Below are 21181 nucleotides of genomic sequence, written 5' to 3' on the forward strand. Positions count from 1 at the left end.
AGAGGGAAGCATTTTTATAACACACCTCCCTTCCAGAGGGAGCCTCAATTTACTCCTCCCCGGATCACTAACTCACTTCGCAGCAGCCACTAAATGCAGGAGCCCAGGTCACTGATCAGCCAGTGGTGGGGAGGGTTTCTGGAAGGGCCCAGGAAAGGTTCGGAACCTGAGCCCAAGGCTAGGGAGTCTAAGTTCTTGAGCCCCACCCCTAGGAGGGTGAGGAGGTGGGGAGAGCAAGGGAATTACTGTTGGGACAGCCAGTGTCGTTCCCCCCCACCCCCCACCCTGTCCCCCGAGGTTCTAAATAAGGGCCCTGGATCTGCTGTGTCAAGCGACAGCTGAGAATCCCTGTGGCTCGGTGTCCCTGCGTCCACTGTCAGAGTCACTGGCGGGTGTGGATGGGAATTGGGGTGCTAAGGAGCCAAGACCCAGCACACAATCATTACCAGTGCCCCTGACAGCCTTGCTGAGCAAAGGAACTTCTCAGAGAATAATAATAATAATAATAAAGGCCTTTGGAATGTTAAACCCAGCCTGTGAAACAGGAGTCCTGCTTCTGTCCACGGAGTGGCGGTGTAACAGTCATCATTTTTTCGCCAAGGTAAGAAAGAAAGAACAACCATGAGAGGTTTGGTGCTGACTATTCCTGCAGAACCTCTGTGACAGCTCTACATAGAGAGGAGCCCTGCACCTAAAACCAGGCTGCGGCAGCATCCTTCAGCACGGGCTCTCCACACCCCACGTGCAGATGCACACGTATGCCTGTGTGTGTGTGTGTGTGTGTGTGTGTGTGTGTGTGTGTGTATGCATATATATGTGTGGGGAGCCAGAGGGTGGAGTGCAGCAGCTGGACGCGCAGACTCGAGATCCACACACTTCTGGGCTGTGTGCCCTCAGGCAAGTGGCTGCCCCTCTCTGTGTCTCTTTGCTTCTGTGAAATAGTGAAGGGGTAAATAGTCTCTCCTTCATCATTCATGCAGCAGTGCTGGTATATGTGTTACTCAAGTGCCCGGCACAGAACAAAAGCTTTTAGAATGGAACAAACTATTGGGGAAACTGAGTCAAGATTACCAGATGAAGTGACTATAACTTCAGGCAGGGGAGAGGCCATGTGGACTAAGAGGCTCTTCGGAGGAGGTCACATCAGAATTGTTCTGGAACTCTCCTGCCTACCAAGCCTTCAGTGGCTCCTCTGCTGTCCTCCCAGAAGCCTGGAGGGGGTTTGCTGGTTGCCTCCAGGGCTCGCCAGGCTCCCTGTGAACCGGAACCCACCCACCTCTGGGGTTTGCCTCTGTGACCCTCCTCTGTTCCCACCTTCCCTACTGCAACCTCCATCCCTTCCTGCAAGTGGATCAGCCCCAAACCCTGGAGCTGTGTTGACGACTTTATCTCCCTCCCACCTAGGCCTGCCTCACACAGCTCTTCCTCCAAAATATATGCTGGCCTGGCTGCTGCCCACGCCTCCACACCCACCCAGGACCGCCCAGTTCTCTCACCTGCCCTTGAGTCCTTGCTCGGCTTCCACTCTTTGTCACACGGCAGCCAGAGGGGTCCTTTGAAAGTATGGCTCTGAGGGTGCTGCCTCCCATCCCGCCTGGGGGACAACCCGGATGCCTTGCCAGTGCGCCAGCCCCCAGCGGCTCGGGCCCTGCCGGCCCCTCCCCTGCCTTCTCACTCCTGGCTTTACCCATGCAGGCCTCCTGTCCTGGTCCTGCAGAGCTTGGGCACCTGCCCCACAGGGCAAGCACCTCTCCCAGGTCTTTGCCCAAATTCACCTCCTCAGAGAGGCCTTCCCTGGATTCCCCAGCTGGCCCCCATACACACACACGCACACACACACACACACACTCAACACACACATTCACAAATACACATAGATATACACACACATGCACACACACGCAAATACACACAGTTATACACACAAACACACTTACACATACCTGCACACACACACAAATCCGCATACACACAATATTGATGCTGTCATAGAGCTTACACTTTAGAGAGATGAATAATACTGTAAAGTTTATAAGTGATTTGTGCATTTCATACATAAAATTAAAAGAGAATATGATTTCAGGTGGAAATAAGCACTTTAAAAAGCTAAGGAGGCTGGGCGCGGTGGCTCAAGCCTGTAATCCCAGCACTTTGGGAGGCCGAGGCGGGTGGATCACAAGGTCAAGAGATCGAGACCATCCCGGTCAACATGGTGAAACCCCGTCTCTACTAAAAACACAAAAAATTAGCTGGGCATGGTGGCGCGTGCCTGTAGTCCCAGCTACTCAGGAGGCTGAGGCAGGAGAATTGCTTGAACCCAGGAGGCGGAGGTTGCGGTGAGCCGAGATCACACCATTGTACTCCAGCCTGGGTAACAAGAGCGAAACTCCGTCTCGAAAAAAAAGAAAAAAAAAAAAAAAGCTAAGGAGGTGGTCGGGAGTGGTTGGTCAGGTGTGGTGACTCACACCTGTAATCCCAGAACTTTGGGAGGCCGAGATGGGCAGATCACCTAGAGCAGGAGTTTAAGACCAGCCTGGCCAACAAGGTGAAATCTCATCTCTATCAAAAATACAAAAATTGGCTGGATGTGGTGGTAGGCACCTGTAATTCCAGCTACTCAGGAGACTGAGGCAGAAGAATCACTCGAACCTGGGAGGTGGAGGTCACAGTGACCCAGGATCACACCACTGCACTCCAGCCTGGGCAACAGAGCAAGACTCTGTCTCAAAAAAAAAAAAAAAAAAAATGCTAAGGAGAGAAGCAATAAAGAAGAGACTAGAGTGTATATGTTGTACACACACACACACACACACACACACACACACACACGGCCTAGTTTCCTCTTCATCTGTTTCCTTAGTTTTTTTCAAAGTGCTTATTTCCACCTGAAATTATATTTTCTGATAATTTTATTTATGAAATGTAGAAATCAATTATTTCTAAGCTTCACAACATTGTCTGTCTCACCGAATGACAGCACAAGGATCGTCTGCAGGAGAAACAGAAGGAAAAAGGAAGGAAAAAGGAAGGGAGGGAGAAAGGAAGGAAGGGAGGGAGGGAGGGAGGAAGGAAGGAAGGAAAGAAGGGGGGGTCAGAGGGTCAGATCCGGCTGGGTGGAGACAGCAAGGAGGGGAGAGGTGAGCCCGTGCGGGGGTATCTCGGGGACAGCATGGTCTGGCTGGCTCAGAGAAGGCGCAGGGCATTCTGGGACATGAGGCTGGGGGGTGAGTTTTGGAACCAAAGGTGTGGAGCCTTAAATGCCAGAAAAGAGAGCTGTGGAACCAGGGAGCAGATCTGCGTTTTGACCCTAAACCTCTTTCCTCTCCCTGGAAGGCAAGTTAGCATCTAGAAAGGACAGCGGATTCCTCAGGGTCCAGTCCTGTAGATCTGCTCGTATTCCACCCTCCAGCCCACAGCCAGCCAGGGAGGGTGTGGACTCGGGGAGCTGGGGCCAGGGAGGGACTTGCAGCGTAACACCCTCTGGAATGCTGTGGCTGCAATTAACTCGCTCCAGATTCACTCCGTTCCCGTCAGAACATGAAACCAGAGGGAAAAAAACCCATGAGGCCCGGATTGATCAGCACAGAACTTAGCAACAGCACAACAAGCTACAGCAAACCCATCCCTGGAGCGGAGGTGCTTCCCAGCCAGGCCCAGGGGTTAGGAGCTGGGAGCGGATCTGCCGCTTCTGGCGGGCTTGTGGAGCCAGAGGCCCACCCCAAGACCTCAGGAAGTCCACCTGGCTGGCGCCAGTGGGATGCAGCTGTGGCTCATGCTGGACCCAGAACCTCAAGGGCTCCCAGGAATGGCTTCACTTCCCCATTCCACCATGTGGAGAGACTGAGAAGGGTACTGTCGGCTGGCCCTGCTCCCAGACTCAGTCACCTTGGACATCCTGGTTTGCTCTGCTGGTTGATGTGCTCACTGGCTCCGCTCCCTTGCCAGAAGCCCACAAGGAAATCTGGGACTTCAGAGTTTTAGCAACATCCCAATCATCTGGGCATTTCTCAGTGACTCACAGCCTCGCATCTTCTCCATCATCACATCTGGATGGCCAGGAGCTTGGCCGGCTCCTGACCCAGTTCTTCAATCCTGCCTCCTCTATCCCAGGCCAGCTTCACACCCACTGGGCTGCCATGATTGTACCATAAAATATCTCGAACATATGCAAAAGTTCAGAAAATCGCATTTCAGCCAAACAGCTGTCACTCCTATTTAACCCTTAATGATCTGCCTGATTTGTTTCAGGGGGTGATGGTGGGGTGTCCCCAGGCCTGTCTGTGGAGCAAGCTGACCAGCAGAGCTAAAGAGGGGTTCCGGCAGGGGCAGCGCCTTTGTGTGCATTCCTGATGCCAATGCCCATCACATCCATCAAGGTTGTCTTGTGGGTCCCTGCCAATAGGCCTGGCACCGTAGAAGGTCCTCAGGGAGCAGTGGTTTTCCTGATACTGTTGCGTCCCACCTCAAAGCCAATAAGGCAGGCAGGTAGTATGCAAAGGAGAAAAGAGAAGCCGAGATTGGGGCTCAAGGTCACTCAGCCAGAAAGGGGACCAGGACAATGAGCCAAGGCCTTTTTGGGAGTGGAGAGATGACAGACCCCCCTTCCCCTAGTGCCATCCCATCTCCAGGATGAGCCCTTCGGAAGGGAGGCTGAGGGCACGATCCCACTGGAGAGCAGGGCTTATGGGAGACAGGCCTGGACTTCTCTGATGAATCCATTTGGGGGACTGGAGGCAGAGGCTTCTCCAGGGATGGGGGGCTCCAGGCTCGCTCTCATGACACCTCCCTCTCTCTGCAGCATCTGTAATTGGGTCTGCTTGAAACTGCTTCTTACCCTGCGTGAGTGACAGGGAGTCAGGGCAGACTCTTCACAGCTGGAGCCCACAGGAGGAGTGGGTCTGGGAGTCCCGAGCTCTGGAATGCCAACTCTCACATCTGTTTGCTTGACTCCAGAGTGGCTGACCTAGTCCATGACGGTTCAGCGCAGCTTACTAAGGACAGACCACCCGCGCCATCCTCCAAGGGCCTTCACAGGCACCATGTAAGAGGTAGGGCAGTGGGGGGATCCCTCTGGAACCCCAGTCCCCGGGATGGAGTCCCTGGCTACTAATTCTGAGCTGTGTGGCCCCGGGGAAGGCAGTTTCTCCTCACTGAGGCTCAGTTATTCATCATGTGTGAGCTGCGAGGGTTAAGTGACCGATGTGGCACATCCCTGGCACCCCAAAATGATGGCTCTTACTACAATGGAAAGTCCAGCACGCCTGCTGCCCTCCCCTCACTGTGTTGTTAAAGAACATTGGTTCTCAAAGTGCGGTCACCGCATCACCTGACACAGTGCCACCCAGGAACCTGTTAGAAATGAAAATTCCCCAGCCCCGCCTCAGAACGACTGAATCAGAAACTCTGGGGTGGGGACCAGTGCTCTGCGTTGAATGAGACTCCTGGGGATTCAGACGTGCACTCAGGTGTGGGGACCACTCCTTTAGAACATCCACTAACCACAACACTTTCCTGCTCTAAACCCTTCCATGGCTCCCTATTACTTTCTGGATAAAATCAAAAGGCTCTAACCAGCATTCGAAGCCCTCCCCTGCTGGCCCTGGCTAATAGCAGGTGGCCGGCCTGTTTTCCCAGCCCCATGATAGGCTGCTGGAGGTGACTCATGCTTCGGACCTGTTTACCTGGTGCCTAGCCCCGGCTGGCTGGCAGACAGGAATGAGGGCAGGAGAAAATGATGGCACATGCTGACGGTGTGTGTGGCTCCTGGTGGCAGTCCGAGGCTCATTCTATCATTGATGCGTGAACTGGCCAAGTTGCCTTCCTGTCTGGAGCCTGGAAGGGGGAGTGTCTTTGTGTGCGTTCCTGATATCAACGCCCATCACATCCGTCGTGGATGTCTCTCGGGTCCCTGACAATAGGCCTGGCATCAAGGTAGGTCCTAGGGAGCAGTGGTTTTCCTGATACCGCTGTGGCCTACCTCAAAGCCAGTGAGTCAGGCAGTGTTCTCATCTATCCAGTGGGGATGACAACACACGTCTGCCTAGGTCGGCTAGGACAAAATACAGTCACCTGTGCAAAGCGTTCAGCCTGGTGCCCGGCAAACGACAGCTGCCTTAGAATACTGAGGGCCCACAATCCCTTATCCTGAGGCTGGAAGTTTCAGGATTCTGAGTTGTTCAGGTTTTAAAAAGGGAAATACAGTTAACCCTTGAACAATATTAGGGTTAGGGGTGCCAACCCCCCTACACAGTCAAAATCCACCTATAACTTTGGACTTCCCCCAAACTTAATGACTGGTGGTCTGCTGCCGACTGGAAGCCATGACACAAATGGTCAATTAACACATATTTTGTGTGTTATATGTCGTATATACCATATCCTTACAATAAGTCAGCCAGAGAAAAGGAAATGTTATTAGGAAAATCATAAGGAAGAGAAAATATATTTACGGTTCATTAAGCAGAAGTAGGTCATGATAAAAATCTTCATCCTCACCCTCTTCACAATGAGTAGCCAGAGGAGGGAGCGGCAGAGGAGGGGTTGGTCCTGCTGTCTCAGGGGTGGCAGAGGCGGAATAACATCCATGTATGAGCGGACTCAGTTCAAACCCGTGTTGTTGAAGCGTCAACTGTGTGCCCTTTATCACCTAACACACCCGATGGGGGTCTTCTCCCATAAACACACACACTGCTGTTTCCGCATCAAAACATGAATATGCAAAGTGACAAAAATAAAGACTATCAATATGTAGCTTCCCATTTATCCAGAAGGCAATAGGGAGCTATGGGAGGCTTTAGAGCATGGCGGCGGCATCAGGTGGTTGCCTTAAAAGAGTGGTGCCCAAACAGAGTGTGCAGCAGGGGTTGTTAAATGCAGAATTCCCTCGAGGGCTTGTTAAATGCAGAATCCTGGGCCCCCACAGTCATTCAGATCTCCAGGCTGCTGCTGAGGACAGCATGGTGACTCTCCCATGTTACATATTTTACAGCACTGGTGAGGCTCAGAGAGGTGACAGTACTTGTTCAAGGCCCCACAGCTTGGGAATGGTGGAGCGGGAGCTTGCCAATGAGCTTTCGGGCCAAACTTAGGAAGTATCTTTGGCTTTCAGGGTTTTGGGATTATGGGTAAGGGCTCATGAGCCAGAAGAGACGACCCTCCTGCTGGGCTCCATGAGAGGCTGTGACAGGGAGAGAACATGGGCTTTGGGGTGCAGATCCTGGTTCTACCATTTCTGGGTTGCTTCACTCCAGCCAGGTGACCTTGCCTCTTTGTGCCTCAGTTTCCTTATGGGAAAATGGGCTTAGCAGTTGTTCTTTGGTGGGTTGACGGAGGAGGCGCTGAGACAACCCCACTGGCATTGGTTGCGGGTTCTGCTCTCCTCTGGGGTTGTCAGGCTGTGCCGCAGAATTCCCCAGGCCCTTCCCCCAGTCCACACCCCGACTTGCCTAGGCCTGGGCCCCAGAACAAGGAGGAGCCCTTCCAGCTCGTGTTGCCCAAATATTGCAGAGACCTGTTGGTGCCTCTCCATAGTGACGGCGCCCCAAGCTGCATGGGGGCGAGGGAGTGTCCTCTGGGTCAGGCACCTGCAGGTGCTGTCCCCATCCCTGGGACACTGCAGGAAACAGCTGGCTCGCACAGGCCAGGGCCAGCCAAGTGAACTCGTGGGGGCAGCTAAGTCTCAGATACTGGCACACATGCACGTTCTTGAGAATCTGCAGATGGGCGTTGAAGCCTCCCACGCTGGGTCATGGGTAGGGGAATGTGGGGAGGGAGACAGGGAACGTACATGGGTTGAGGCAAGCATCCCCAAACTACGGCCCATGGGCCACATGTGGCCCCCTGAGGCCATTTATCCGGCCCCCTGCCGCACTTCAGGAAGGGGCACCTCTTTCATTGATGGTCAGTGAAAGGAGCACAGTATGTGGCGGCCCTCCAATGGTCTGAGGGACAGTGAACTGGCCCCCTGTGTAAAAAGTTTGGGGATGCCTGGTGTTGAGGGCTGACTGTGTGCAGTACTCAGTTCTCTCCTCTGACAGCTCTAGGCAAGAGTTAAGTACCCAGGCCCCAGTGTCCATTTGGATCTGGTTCAAATCCCAGCACTGCTGGTTCTTAGCTGTGGACCTGCCTGACTCAGGTTCCTCATCGGTGAAAAAGAGCTATTAACACCCACTTCATACGGTTGTTAGGAGGATTAGGTGGGAGAATGTGAAGCAGGTCCTGGGGCCGGTTTTTAAGTGGCGGCAGTAATCATGATTCCTCTTTTGTTTTTTTGTTTTGTTTTGTTTTGTTGTTGTTGTTTTGAGATGGAGTCTTGTTCTGACCCCCAGGCTGGAGTGCAGTGGTGCCATCTTGGTTCACTGCAGCCTCCACCTTCCAGGTTCCAGCGATTCTCCTGCCTCAGCTTCCCGAGTAGCTGGGATTACAAGCACACGCCACCACACCCAGCTACATTTTGTATTTTCAGTAGAGATAGGGTTTTACCGTGTTCGAGGCCAGGCTGGTCTTGAACTCCTGACCTCAGGTGATCTGCCCGCCTCGGCCTCCCAAAGTGCTGGGATTATAGGCCTGGACCACTGCTCCTGGCTGAGTCCTCTGTTTTATGCGTAGGAAAGTGAGAGGCAGGCAGGCCCAGGGCATGCCGACCAGCCAGTCGTGGGGAAGCTCTATAAGCCCAAATCCATGAGCCCCCAAGCTACACCTTCCATCTCAACCCTGGAAGCGGTCATGTTTCAAGGTCGGGGACTGACTCTGTCACTCTGTGTCTCTTTCTCTTGAAAACCCTACTTCCAAAGTTCAATGACATTTGTCAAGCACCACAGTGAATTGGGACTGATTGGAGAGACCAAAGTTTCCAAGGTTAGAGGTCTGGGTTCAAATCCCAGCTCGGCCAATGAGCAGCCATGCGATCTTGGGCAGGTTACTTGACTCCTGGGCCTCAGCGTCCTTTTCTATAACAGAGTTGACAATTGTATCCCTCTAGTGGCTCAGATCAGAACCTGGAGGACGTCCTGGACTCTTCTCTTCTTCTCACACCCAAATCTGATCCATCAGGAAGTCCATGTGGCCCTACCTTCAAATATTCCCAGAGTCCAGTTGCGTCTTTCTCCTGATTCATTCCCTGCTCAGAGCCATTGCCTCTCGCCTGGCATATTGCAGGAGTCATCGGCCTGTTCTTTTTGCACCTGATAGCTCGAGCCTGGAGGTCCAGCCCTACGGGGTCCTTTGAGCCCCTCTCTGCTGGTGTAGAGACAAGAAACTGTAGAAATAAAAGACACGAGACACAGAGATAGACAAAGGAGAGTTTGGGCCCAGGGGTCCTCTGCCCACCAAAGCACGGAGTCCAGCAGTGGCCCCGAGTGTCCGCACACTCCGACTTTTATTGAGTACAAAGCTGGGGGCAGGGCAGGTAGGGCGTGGCATTGGTGGTCAGTGATAGGGTCAAGTACATCACGTGTCATATAGGTGAGGGCCCAAGACTTTCCAGTAGCTGAGATGAGGTAAGGAACATAATGCGTCAGCACTTTTCCATACTTGTTAAGAAAGAACAAAGACATTATTATTTATATTACTTTTACTGATTATCTCTTCTAAGAAAAAACGAACCAGGTGCGGAGGCGGAACATGAGAGTGGACATGGAACGTGACCGCTGAAGCGCAGCGTCACATAGAGACAATCAAGCCCCTGGATGTCTGTGGGGTCCCTGACAATGTCAGGCCCACCGCAAGAGCTTGAAGGAGCAGAGTTTTCTCCTGTCTCCCCGGAGGAAGGAAATGTCTCGCCGTCTTGGACGTCTCCTTCCCTACCTGGCTAAACAGCGGGCGCTTTCCCAGCCCTGGCGCTGCCATTGCCACACAGCTGCAGCGTCCTCCAGCAGCCTTTACACGGGCATGACAGAGGGCTTAAAGCGTGTTCCCTTAGGGTCATTCCTTTCACAATGTAACCCCAGGTTCACACTTCCGACCTGAGAGGCATTAGTAAAAGAACGAAATCATCTATGAATAACTAAAATCACCTGTCAATAACTAAAATCACATATGAATAGCTAAGATCACCTGTGAATAACTACTATGGTTTATGTCTGGTTATTTTCTTCATTATTTATACGGGACTAGGTTGAGGCTTCTGACTCCTGCCTCGGCACACATGGGGTCTCCCCCACCCCACACCCCCAGTGCTTTACAGTGGTCATCAATCAAAGTACAAACTGCATTCTTCTCATGGCCCGTGGCCACTCCACGGGGCCTCCCCTCACCTCCCTGCCTCGCCACCACCCCTCTCTTGCTCTCTCTGCCTGGGTCACACCGGCCTCCCTTCCACTTGCAGGGTCAAGTCCTGCCCTGAGTCTTTGCACTGGCTGTTCCTTCTGCCTGGAATGCTCTTTCCCAGACATGGACCTTTACTTTTTCACCTTTGCCAAGTCTTTGCTTCAAGCATCTCATTTGACCCCCATATTTAAAGGGCAGCTCCCATACCCCCAGCACCTCTCTGTCACCCTCCTTGTTTTATTTTTCCACGGAACTCCAATCACTGAATACCTCCTAGATTTTACTTAGTGACTGCCTCGCCTTGATAAAATGGAAGCTGCAGAGGGCAGGGTTTCTGTGTGCTTTGTCGTCTGCTGTATCCCTAGCACCTGTGTGCTTTGTCATCTGCTGTACCCCCAGTTAGTGACTGTGAGTCACTAACAAACACGTGCTAAATGAATGAATAGCACCTACCCATGGGTTTGCTGTGAGGATTGAATGAGCTCATGAGTGGCACCTTGACCATGTCTGGCACGTGGCCAGTGCTCAGCCTGGGTTTGCCTTTGCTGCAGAGGCTCCGGGGTGCAGCTATATGAAGGATGCACGGCGGTAGGAAAAGCCAGCTCTGCCCTGCCAGGAGGGTGTCCTGGAAGTGGCTCCACACACGCAGGCTTGTGAGGCTGTGAAAGGGCTCAGGTGCCCTGGGATGCTAGGCAGCCAGGTGTGGCAGAACAGGTATAGGGGAGGGAGGAGTGGTGGCGAATGAGGCCAGAGCTGTCGTCAGCTGGGATCCTGGAATGTCAGGCTAAGGGATTTCTCTGAGGGCCAGAGGAAGTACTCAGGAGAGCGCTGGAAATCTGGGGAGGATGAGAACCAGGACTTGTGCCCTTAGAGAAGGTCATAACCGTGAACTGGAACCTTTATTGCATCATGGGGGGAGGAGGGTGGGGACAGAGGGTCTGAATCCTCCCTAAAGGGTCAGTCTTCATGCCCGCCCCTTTGGCCAGGAGGGACCCTTCTACTGCTCAAGACAGTTCCCCAGTGGTGCCCTCTTTCCATCCCATGCCTAGGGTAGGGCTGGGGAGGAGGTAGTGAGCTGCCTGTCTCTGGCGTGTTCCAGCAGAATTCTTGGGACACAGGGAGCACAACTGGGCGCTGGGGCTCCTCTTGGGGCAGGTGGGACACAGATGAGCTCTGACGGAGGAGGACCAGTGAGGACCCCAATCAATATTTACTTCACATCCCCTCTGTCCAGCTCCATCAAAAGCCCCCACATCCCACACTGGACCCACTGGGAGCTCCAGTCCTGGCCGCGGCTCTGAGCCGCCCTCTGCCCCTGTCTGCCTAACCCTTGCCCTTTGGGTCTGGCTTCCATTGCCAGCCTCACTTCTGCTGACTTGACCCTTGCTCTATCGACTGGTGACGAGGCCCATGTGCTGGCTGATTAATTGACCCCAGTTGTAAATGACAGTGTTGTGAATTTGCTCAGCATTGATACACGTAACTGTGGCCAAACCCCTTTGTGGGGTGATGGACATGAAAAGTCACCTACCTCTAAGGAGCTTGGTGGTGGCGGGGGCGGCAGAGCCGTAAAAGCTCAGCCGGGGGAGTAAATGGCCCTCCATTTTTCCTGCTCCCACTACTTGTGGCCGCTTCCTTTGGTGTCTAGCCTAATGTTAAAAAAACTTTATTGGGAAAATTTTCAGAAATTGCAAAAATGGCTCAATAAACACCTCTACGTCCTCCACCAGCAGCTCTCGACCATTGGGTATACCTGCTGCCCCAGGGCACATGTCTGGCGGCAATGTCTGGAGATATTTTTGGTTGATACGACTTGGGAGCACTGCTGGTGTCTTGTGGGTACAGGCCAGGGATGCGGCTGAACATACAAGACACAGGGCCTGCTGTCTCCACAGCACAGAATTTTCTAGTCCAAAATGTCAGTCGTGACAAGGTTGAGAAACTCTGCCCGAAACTGACCAATGGCTAATGCAGGCATCCCCAAAGTTTTTACACAGGGGGCCAGTTCACTGTCCCTCAGACCGTTGGAGGGCCGCCACATACTGTGCTCCTCTCACTGACCACCAATGAAAGAGGTGCCCCTTCCTGAAGAGCGTCGTGGGGCCGGATAAATGGCCTCAGGGGGCCACATGCTGCCCGCGGGCCATAGTTTGGGGACGCCCGGGCCAAAGTTTGACTCACATGCTTTCTCTCCCTCTCTCTCTGTACACACACACACGCACACACACAGATATTATTTTGCTTAACCCTTTGAGAGTAAGTTGTAGACATCGTGATCATGGTTCTTCATCTCTAAATACTAATACTTCAGTATCCCCCGCTGCATAATCACGGTAGAATGGTGATAAGGCAACATTGCTCCGATGTGGTGATCGTATATACAGTTTCTATTCAGATGTCGCCCACTGTCTGGATGACGCCCTTGCGAGTGCTTCTCTCTCCCACCCAAACTCCAGCCCCGGAGGCAGCCAACGCCCGGCTGCTGCACCGCTTCTCCCTCCTTGAATCTGGAGCGGTTGCATCCTCCGCCCTCTTCCTCATTCGCAACGGCGATGTTTCATGCAGAACACAAGCTCATTGTTTTGGGCATGTCCTCCAGCTCAGTTTGGGTCTGTCAGATTGTTTCCTCGTGGTTAGATCCAGGTTTTACGTTTTTGGCAAGGACTACACAGCAGCGCGGCTGTGTCCTTAGCACATCACATCAAGAGACGCACAACGTTGGATGGTCCTCACGGATCCCTTAGTTAAGCTGGCATCTGCCACATTTCTCCACTGCTAAGGGCCACTTTTCCCTTTCGGGAGCCATAAATGATACGGAGGATGATGCTTTGAGACTGTGCATAGGTCCTGCTCATTCCCCAACAAACCTCCCTCCCGTACCCAAATCAGTTTCTACTTTTGTGGAGCCAAATGATTTTCTAGCTTCACCATTCTTTCGTGATTCTGACCTGATGATCTCCCGGCATCCACCGATGATAAGTGAATTAGCATTTACTACAATAATTAACAAATGAGGATTGTATAAACCTGTTTTCCTTCTTCATTCATTAGGTGACATTCTTCCGTTAGGAGAAGCTTTTCCTTCCCCCTTCCTCCCTCTTTCTCTCCTCCCTTTTTTCCCTCTTTATTTTATATTTACCAGGGTGAATTCATGGGTTCTCTTTCATTCACTATGTTATAATCCACTGCCATCATTATTCAATGCTCAATTGTCCACGATGAGTCAATGCCCAAATTGTTCCACGGTTGGAACAGTGGCCTCTTTAAATTGGCTCCTGCGTCCTTTTGATGTATCCCCATCATTCTTTGGTCACTTCCTTATTTCTTGGCAAAACTTGATGTTCCAGGCTCATCTTGTAACTTTCCTGTTTCAGTCTTGGACTTATCCATTTCCCCAAATTGCCCTGGTTCCTTTTGTTGGGGAAGGAGGTTTAGAAACCAAGACTGGGGGCTGAGCTCAGTGGCTCACACCTGTAATCCCAGCACTTTGGGAGGCCAAGGTAGGCAGATCACTTGAGGTCAGAAGTTCGAGACCAGCCTGGCCAACATGGTGAAACCGTGTCTCTACTAAAAATACAAAAATTAACCAGGTGGGTGCCTGTAATCCCAGCTACTTGGGAGGCTGAGGCACGAGAAACGTTTGACCTGGGAGGTGAAGGTTGCAGAGAGCCAAGACTGCACCATTGCACTCCAGCCTGGGTGACAGAGTGAGACTCTGTCTCAAAAAAAAAAAAAGAAAAGAAAAGAAAAAAAGAGAAAAAGAAAAAGAAAAAGTAACCAAGATTGGGGTGGTAGTGGGGCTCATCGACACTGGGCTGTCACTGGGCTCAGGCTCTTTCGGCAGACAGGGTCTGTTTGGATAGATTTAAGTCATGAGCTCATGCTTTTTCTTCAAATTCCAGTCCAACACCACAGGCTTCTTTCTCATCTTCTCTCTTCCATATCTGTAGCTTCCTTGGTGACAACTTTGACTTGCCAACATTAAGATATTTGCTTGTTTGCTCAAAGCTGCTATAGCCACGAAATCATTTCAGGTTTGATGAACAATAAACCTATTAAATAAAGTTCAAGCTAGTACTATTGCCTTTAGACCAAGGGTAACAGTCTTCAGGTAGTTAAGAGGTTACATGTGTTTGTTCTCTCCCCCCTCTCTGTGTGTCACAGTGCTATGATATTACTCTGCTCTACAGGTAGTTAATTTCCTTTTACTGGTGATTAATTTTCGTTTTTTTCCTATTCTTATTAATTGAATTTAATGTCTTTCTTTCTTCCTCCTTCCTTTCTCTCTCTCTCTCTTTCTTTCTCTCTCTCTCTCTCTTTTTTTTTTTTTCAGATGGAATTTCACTCTTGTTGCCCAGGATGAAGTACAGTGGCACAATCTTGGCTCACCGCAACCTCCGCCTCCCGTGTTCAAGGGATTCTCCTGCCTCAGCCTCCTGAGTAGCTGAGACTACAGGCATGTGCCATCATACTCGGCTAATTTTTTGTATTTTTAGTACACGGGGTTTCTCCATGTTGGTCAGGCTGGTCTCAAACACCCAACCTCAGGTGATCCGCCCACCTCAGCCTCCCAAAGTGCTGGGATCACAGGCGAGAGCCACCGCGCCCGGTCTTAATGTCTTTCTTAATCCCTGTCTTTGGCTCTGCCCATCTTGATGTTGAACAATGTCCTGACCTAAACAATGTCAGGGGCTGGGGTGTGGATGGGGGAATGAAAATGCTGGTGGTGCTGCTGGGTGCTTCCTCTGCTTTAGGCTTTCACAAACTGTGGGCTGCCCACTGCTGGCTCCAGGAGAGATGATTTTATACACACTCGGCATTAAGTACGTCAGTAAATCCCACAGTGAGACATTGTTTTTTTTTTTTCTGGCCGTCCTTCATTCTCTGATTGCTTGGAGGAGAAAGTCTCAGGTTGGAACTACTGTGGCTTTAATTCTTCTTTACCACTTGCGGATCTACCTTCATGACAACGAGATAGGGGCTCTAGCACAGAGCCTGCAGGAGGCGACCACCTTGAGATGGAGGAGATGACCTTATTTTATTTATCTATCTGTTTGTTTCTTGGAGCCAGGCTGCCTGGTTTCAAATCATAATGCTGCTGCATTCCAGCTGTGACCTTGTGCAAGCTACTTAAGGGCCCCGTGCCTCAGTTTCCCCTTCTATATAACTGAGATACAATGGTACCCATCTCATGAGGTTTTTATGGGGATGAATGTGTTAATGTTAGTAATGTGCTTAGCAGAGTGCCTGGCACATGGTAAGCACTTGTTATATTCATTTTTGTGTTGATGGGAAATGATTCCAGTTTTCCATTCAGGGTGGTGATGCAACGTTTCCTTTTAAGATACATTTAGTTCAGGGAGCCAATTAAAAACAAAGAATAAGTTTGCAAACAAGTGCTCTGCAGATTTAGCAAAAGTCATCAAAGTGTTCTGGAACGGACTGAGTTTGGGAAACAACGCTCGGACGTTCATTGAACAGGCTCCAGTAGCTTCAGCTTTGCTCTAGCCTCTCACAAAGTGCTTCAAAGGGCTTTATAAGTATTTGACTTATCTGAAGTTTTGTAACAACTCTGGGAGGCAGGAATGATGATTGTCCCTGTTCTACAGGTGAGGGGACTGAGGCACAGAGAGGTCAATTAACTGGTCCCAAATTGCACAGCTGGGAGGTGAACTTGGGCTGCCTGGCTCCAGAGTTGTGCCCTTGGCTACATGGCCAGGCAGGCCCCTTTTGCAGAGGAGAGCAGTTGATGTGTCAAGGGACACCCATGAGTCTGGGACGGATCAGGGGCTGAGCACAAGGGTGTGCCTGGTGCTGCTGAGATGGACTCCAGGGCCAGGTGAGACGCAGGGCTCAGCTGGCCCTGTCGGGACAAACGTGCTCTTCCGTCTCACAAACAATAATAAATATTTATCATGTGACACTTCTCATAGGTGGGACCACTGCTTCTTTGAGGAGAAATGTGGACTAGCCTGAGAACTTCAGGAACCAGGAACGTGGGACCCTGGGACCCACCCCCCGATCCCTCCCATTGGGCTAGGCTCTTAGACGCTGCCTCCCTGAGTCTTCGCAACCACTCTGTGATGGAAACACAACTTTTCCATTTTACAGAGGCCTAGAGAGGTGGAGGGACTCGCCCATGGTGACAGAAGAAGCAGGGTCACAGTGGATGAACGCAGGTGCTGGGACACCTGTTGGCTGCCTACCCACTCCTTCTAACATCCCCAGATCTCCTAAGTACCTAGTCCCTCGCCCCCACCACAGCCAGCATGCCCCAGGGGGAGACCCCTCAACTCCAAGAAGGGCTCCGCTGGGCTGGAACCAGTGAATGCCTCCCGTTCTCTTGGCCACAGGCTTTGGGTCAGGGTTAGTCATGTGACCCGAAACTGTGCAATCAGAACAACCGCCCAGCGGACTCCTGGATGAATATTGGAGTCCGTTTCCTCCTATATGGGAATCAGGAGCGTGTGCCACCATGAGCAGCTCAGGGTCATGCTGACTTGGGAACCTATGAAGACGACAGAGGTCCTTGAAAGCCTCACCCAGCTCCTTAACAGCCAGCACCACTCTAAGGACTCGGCTTTGCTCACGCTAGCCCACAAACCCGCTTGTGTAAGTCGGGTGGAGGCTTGGAGCTGGGTTTCCTTTCCTGCAGCTGGAAACATCCTGAAATGCAGGACTTCTGGATTCCAAAGCTTGAGCCCTTTCCCTAGCATGAGCTGCTTCTCTGCATAGCCACATTCCAAAAGTCGAACACTTCAGCACCATTTTCCTCTATGCTTTGGGCTCCGGACACCAGGTTTACAAAGGATTTTGCTGCGTGACAACTTTGCATGAGGTGCGGCCCTTCCCAGCGTGTTTCCCTGCTGCCCCCCAAGTTTAAAAATAAGAAGATGCATGAAAGAACACTTCAAAGATTATAAGGTGCTCTCTGCCCGCCGCCCCTCCGCTCCACAAATAATAACTAGCTGCTGTGTCAGGCATTGCAGACACAGAGGTGAACAAGTCCCAGAGCTCATTCTCTTGGAGTTTACAGTCCAGCTGGGGAGGCAGGCTAGTAACCGGCTGATTATCGCCTATGGTAACTGTCCTGATGGCAGAGTTCAGCACAGCATGTAATTGGGGCAGAAAGGAGTGGGACTACCTTGCCCCGCCTAGGTGCAGGTGGGTGGGTCAGAGGCGGTTGAAGCCAGAGCTACATCTTGAGATGAAGGAGATTGGTGAGGTGTTCCTGACAGAGGGCTCAGCCCGTCAGAAGGTGTGTGGGCTTTAGAGAGCACACATGGTGTGTGTGTTAAGGAAAGCGTAAGCATGCCAGGGTGGTGGAGGGCAGGGGCAGGGAGTGGAAGGTGGAGGCACCAAGTTGGAGAAGTCTGTGGGGCAGGGGATGAAGGTGCCAAAAGGCCAAGCCAGCGTCTGGGACAGGGTCTGGCACCACTGGGGAGCCACCGAAGAATTTCAAAAAAAGAGTACGGCACGGTCAGAATGGATTTGGGAAAGGGCACTCAGGGCACAGGGGAAATAGCTTGGGTGGCAGGTCTGTGTCTGTACCTGAGGACTCTTGAGTCTGGCCTCACAGTCCCTGTACCCCAGGCCTCTGCCCCCTCCAGTGCCATTTGACCCCACCAACTCCCACCTGAGCCAACTGTGAGCCATTTTCTGGCTGGGTGGTCTCGGACAAGTCACTTCCTCTCTGGAAGCATCTGTTTCTCCATCTCCGTCTCACCATGAGTAGAGTCTCACCGGCTTCAAGGACCATGACTGGAATCTCAGTCATGGCACCACAAGTGAGAGTCCCTCGTGCCTGTACAGGGCCATGCTCATGCACGGGGTGGGTGTTTGCACCCAGTTTCTCAAACTCCTGTGGCTCCTGGCTGAGTCAGAGCTTTGACGTGCTTTGCTGCCCTGGTCCCAGCTTCGGGGACTATACCCTCTCCCTGTCCTTTGCAAGAGATGCTCTAGGTCACGTCCTGGTGTTCACCCATCATTGTTCTGTGCACATTAGATGTTGTCAGAATTTGCTGATCCCCAGCACTGACACCTAACCCCTTTTTCCCACCGTGGTTTCACACTGGAGGACTCATTGACCTCGGTCACTGCTGCCATCTTTTATTCTTACCTCCTTCCTGTGTGTCAAGAAGCAAACATAGGCTTAGATCAAGTAGTCTTTGAAGCATCCATCCATCCACTCCATCCATCCGTCCACCCATCCATCCATCCCATCTATCTGTCCATCCATCCATTCATCCATCTATTCATCCATCCATCCAGCCTGTACATCCATCCATCCACTATTCATCCTTCTATGCATCCATCATTCATCCATTTGTTCACCATCAGCATCCATCCATTTGACCTCTATCCATCCACCTGTCTATTCCTTTATCTGTCTTTCCATCCATCCATCCATCTTCACTGAGCCCCTTCTCTGTGCACACACTGTGCTCAGCTGTGGGGAGAGGTGGATGAAGATGGGTCTGTGCCTGCTCTCATGGGTGATGTGCTTGTTCAGGTCAGTGTAAGCATGTCTGTGGGGTGAAGGGCAGGGTGCAAGGTTGTGGAGTTTGAGGCAGGAGGCTGGAGAGACCCACTGGGGTCAGGGTATAGCCTGGTGGGGGACATGAATGTACACAAGTAGGTATGGTAACTTTAGATGGTCCGAGTGTCATGGAAGGAGGAAACAGGATCCAGCCATCCAGGGAGAGATGGGGGGGTTCATGGGAGCACTGGAGGTGGCATAGAGCAGGACCCCCAAGAGATATGGAGTGGATTGGCCGACAGGTGGGCTCAGGGGCAAACTGCAGCCAGACAATTTGTGGAGCCCAAGGCAAGATGACCTTCCCCAGGGCTCTGAGGCTTCTGTCCAAATGGGAAAGACCTGGGTTCAAGTCTCAGCGCTGCCATTTCCCGACTGTGACCTTGGGCAGGTCACCTCCCCATTTGGACGCCAGTTTCATGACATCTAGAATCCACCTGATGGTGACAATGTACCTAAAACGGCATAAAGCAGCCCAGCCCACCGAGTACGTGCCAAATACATGCCCACTCTCACTGAGCATGTTCTCTTCCTTCATGACTTCCAGGGCCCCTGAAAACCCTTTCTACAGTTTCTCCACCTGCAAAATGGGACAGTGCCAGTGCCTGGCACCTAGTAAGTGCTCAGTTAGCGTTAGTGGTGGCCGCGGTTGCCACAGCAGTTGACCCACCCTTTAGTCTGCACCTCGAAGACCCCCTTCTGCTTCTGGCCACATCTGCCCCAACCCAACTGCTTCCTCTTGCCTCCTCTCCATGTTATGTTGGGCTGCATGTCCCAGGGCCCTTGACCCGGTGGTCCCCTTTGCGATGGCCCTTCCCTCTGACCGCCTCCCACCTTCTCCTTACCCTGTCTCCTCCGTCCCTCTATCCCCCTCCCCTGCTGTCTTTTCTCCTGATGTTTGCCAGGATCTGAAAGCGTTTCTTTGTTTGTTTGTTTGTTTGTTTGTTTTCGTTTCTCGTGTTTATTTCTGTGTCCTCGTGTAGTTTGGAGGTTCCAGAGGGCACCGCCTTTCAGAGGTCTTGTTCCCTGTGCATCCCCAGTTCATCGTGCAGAGCCCAGCACACAGTAGGGGCACAGTGCCTATCGGTAAGAAGGAAGGAAGAAAGGGAGGGAGGGAGGAAGCAGGAGGGATGAAGGGAGGGAGAGAAGGGCAGTGGAGGCCCGTGGGGGCCGGGCGGGGTGGCTGATGGGGAGAAGCCCCAGGCCTGCAGCCCCAGTGGTGGACCTGGGAACGTTGTTGGAGCGTTCAGGAAGCGCCTGCCGAGGGGAATAACAGAGCTGGCAACCATCCGGGCGCCTGAGTCTCGGTTTCTTCCTGATGGTGTGAAGACTTCATTCTTGACGCTCTCTTGGGAGCCAACAAGGGGTCTCCAGCGCCACCTGCCGGGAATCTGGGAAATGGCCATACAGTCCTACCAAGGCTCGCCCGCGGCCTGGACATTCCTCAATAAACGCCACCAATGCCAGCAACAGCAACAGCTCCTCTTTATTAAAGAGTTACTCTGCGTCAGACAACGTACCAGGTACTTGAAAGATAGGATGTCCTAATCTCCAGACCCCTTGAAATGCGGCTGACATTATCCTCATTTATTTATGCAGACCGATGAGGAAACAGACTCGAAAGGAAGAACCGCTCAGCCCGGGCCGCATGACCCGTGAGTGGCGAGTCTGGATTCGAACTCAGGTCTCTCTGCTCCCAAAGTGCAGAGCCCCAAAGGGCTCAGCTGTGCTCTGGAGAAAGGCAGAGAGGGAACAGGAGAGTGGGTATGGAGGGCGGGAGGCTGGGGCTGAGGGCACAGCAGCTCCCAGGAAGGCCCCCCAGCGGTCACTCCCTTGCAAGGACTATGCGGTCCCAAGGCCTTGCTCTGAGCCCTCCTCAGGACCCCTTCCAGCCTCCCTGGGCATGAGCTCCCTCATCCAATGTCACAGTTGGGGAAACTGAGGCACGGAGCCTAGAGGCCCTGGAGAGGTCACTTCCCCTCTTGGATACCAGTTTCATTACCTCTGGAATCTTCTTGATGACGATAATGCACCTAAACATCTCATCGAGCAGCCCAGCCCAGCCCAGCTAGGATGTGCCAAATAAATGCTCTCTCTTGTCATGCATTCGCTCCTCCTTCTCACCTTCTGCCTTCCTGGGAGTGTTGGGCAGAGGACAGCGTGACCCCAGGCCATGGCCTGGTGCTCTAGGGGTTGCAGGGGGTCAGCTGGAGAAGGTAAGGCAGACATTCATGCCAGTCTCCACAGCCTATGCCAACCCTGTCAAGTTTGGGGGCCTTCAGGTGAGGCTGGCAGAGCGGGCTGGGAGGGCCTCTGCGGGACACGTCCCGTGGTGCATACTTACCAAGGGCCCCGTTCGCCACTGTTCGGAAGTCCGGT

General features: G+C 52.4%; 1 long non-coding RNA gene across 2 annotated transcripts; it reads left to right on the top strand.

Moving 5' to 3' along the window:
- The first annotated feature begins 344 nt into the window (after positions 1–344).
- On the top strand, positions 345–20950 carry LOC104652671 (uncharacterized). Of its 2 annotated transcripts, XR_005576872.2 has the most exons (4): positions 345–601; positions 14600–19417; positions 19786–19888; positions 20132–20950. It is a non-coding gene; the product is annotated as an uncharacterized LOC104652671 (long non-coding RNA). The 2 variants fall into 2 exon arrangements; XR_012515263.1 differs by having other exon boundaries at positions 19786–20950.
- Positions 20951–21181: the final 231 nt, after the last annotated feature.

This window comes from Saimiri boliviensis, chromosome 20 (genome assembly GCF_048565385.1).
Source record: "Saimiri boliviensis isolate mSaiBol1 chromosome 20, mSaiBol1.pri, whole genome shotgun sequence".
In the NCBI taxonomy this organism is placed as follows: domain Eukaryota; kingdom Metazoa; phylum Chordata; class Mammalia; order Primates; family Cebidae; genus Saimiri; species Saimiri boliviensis.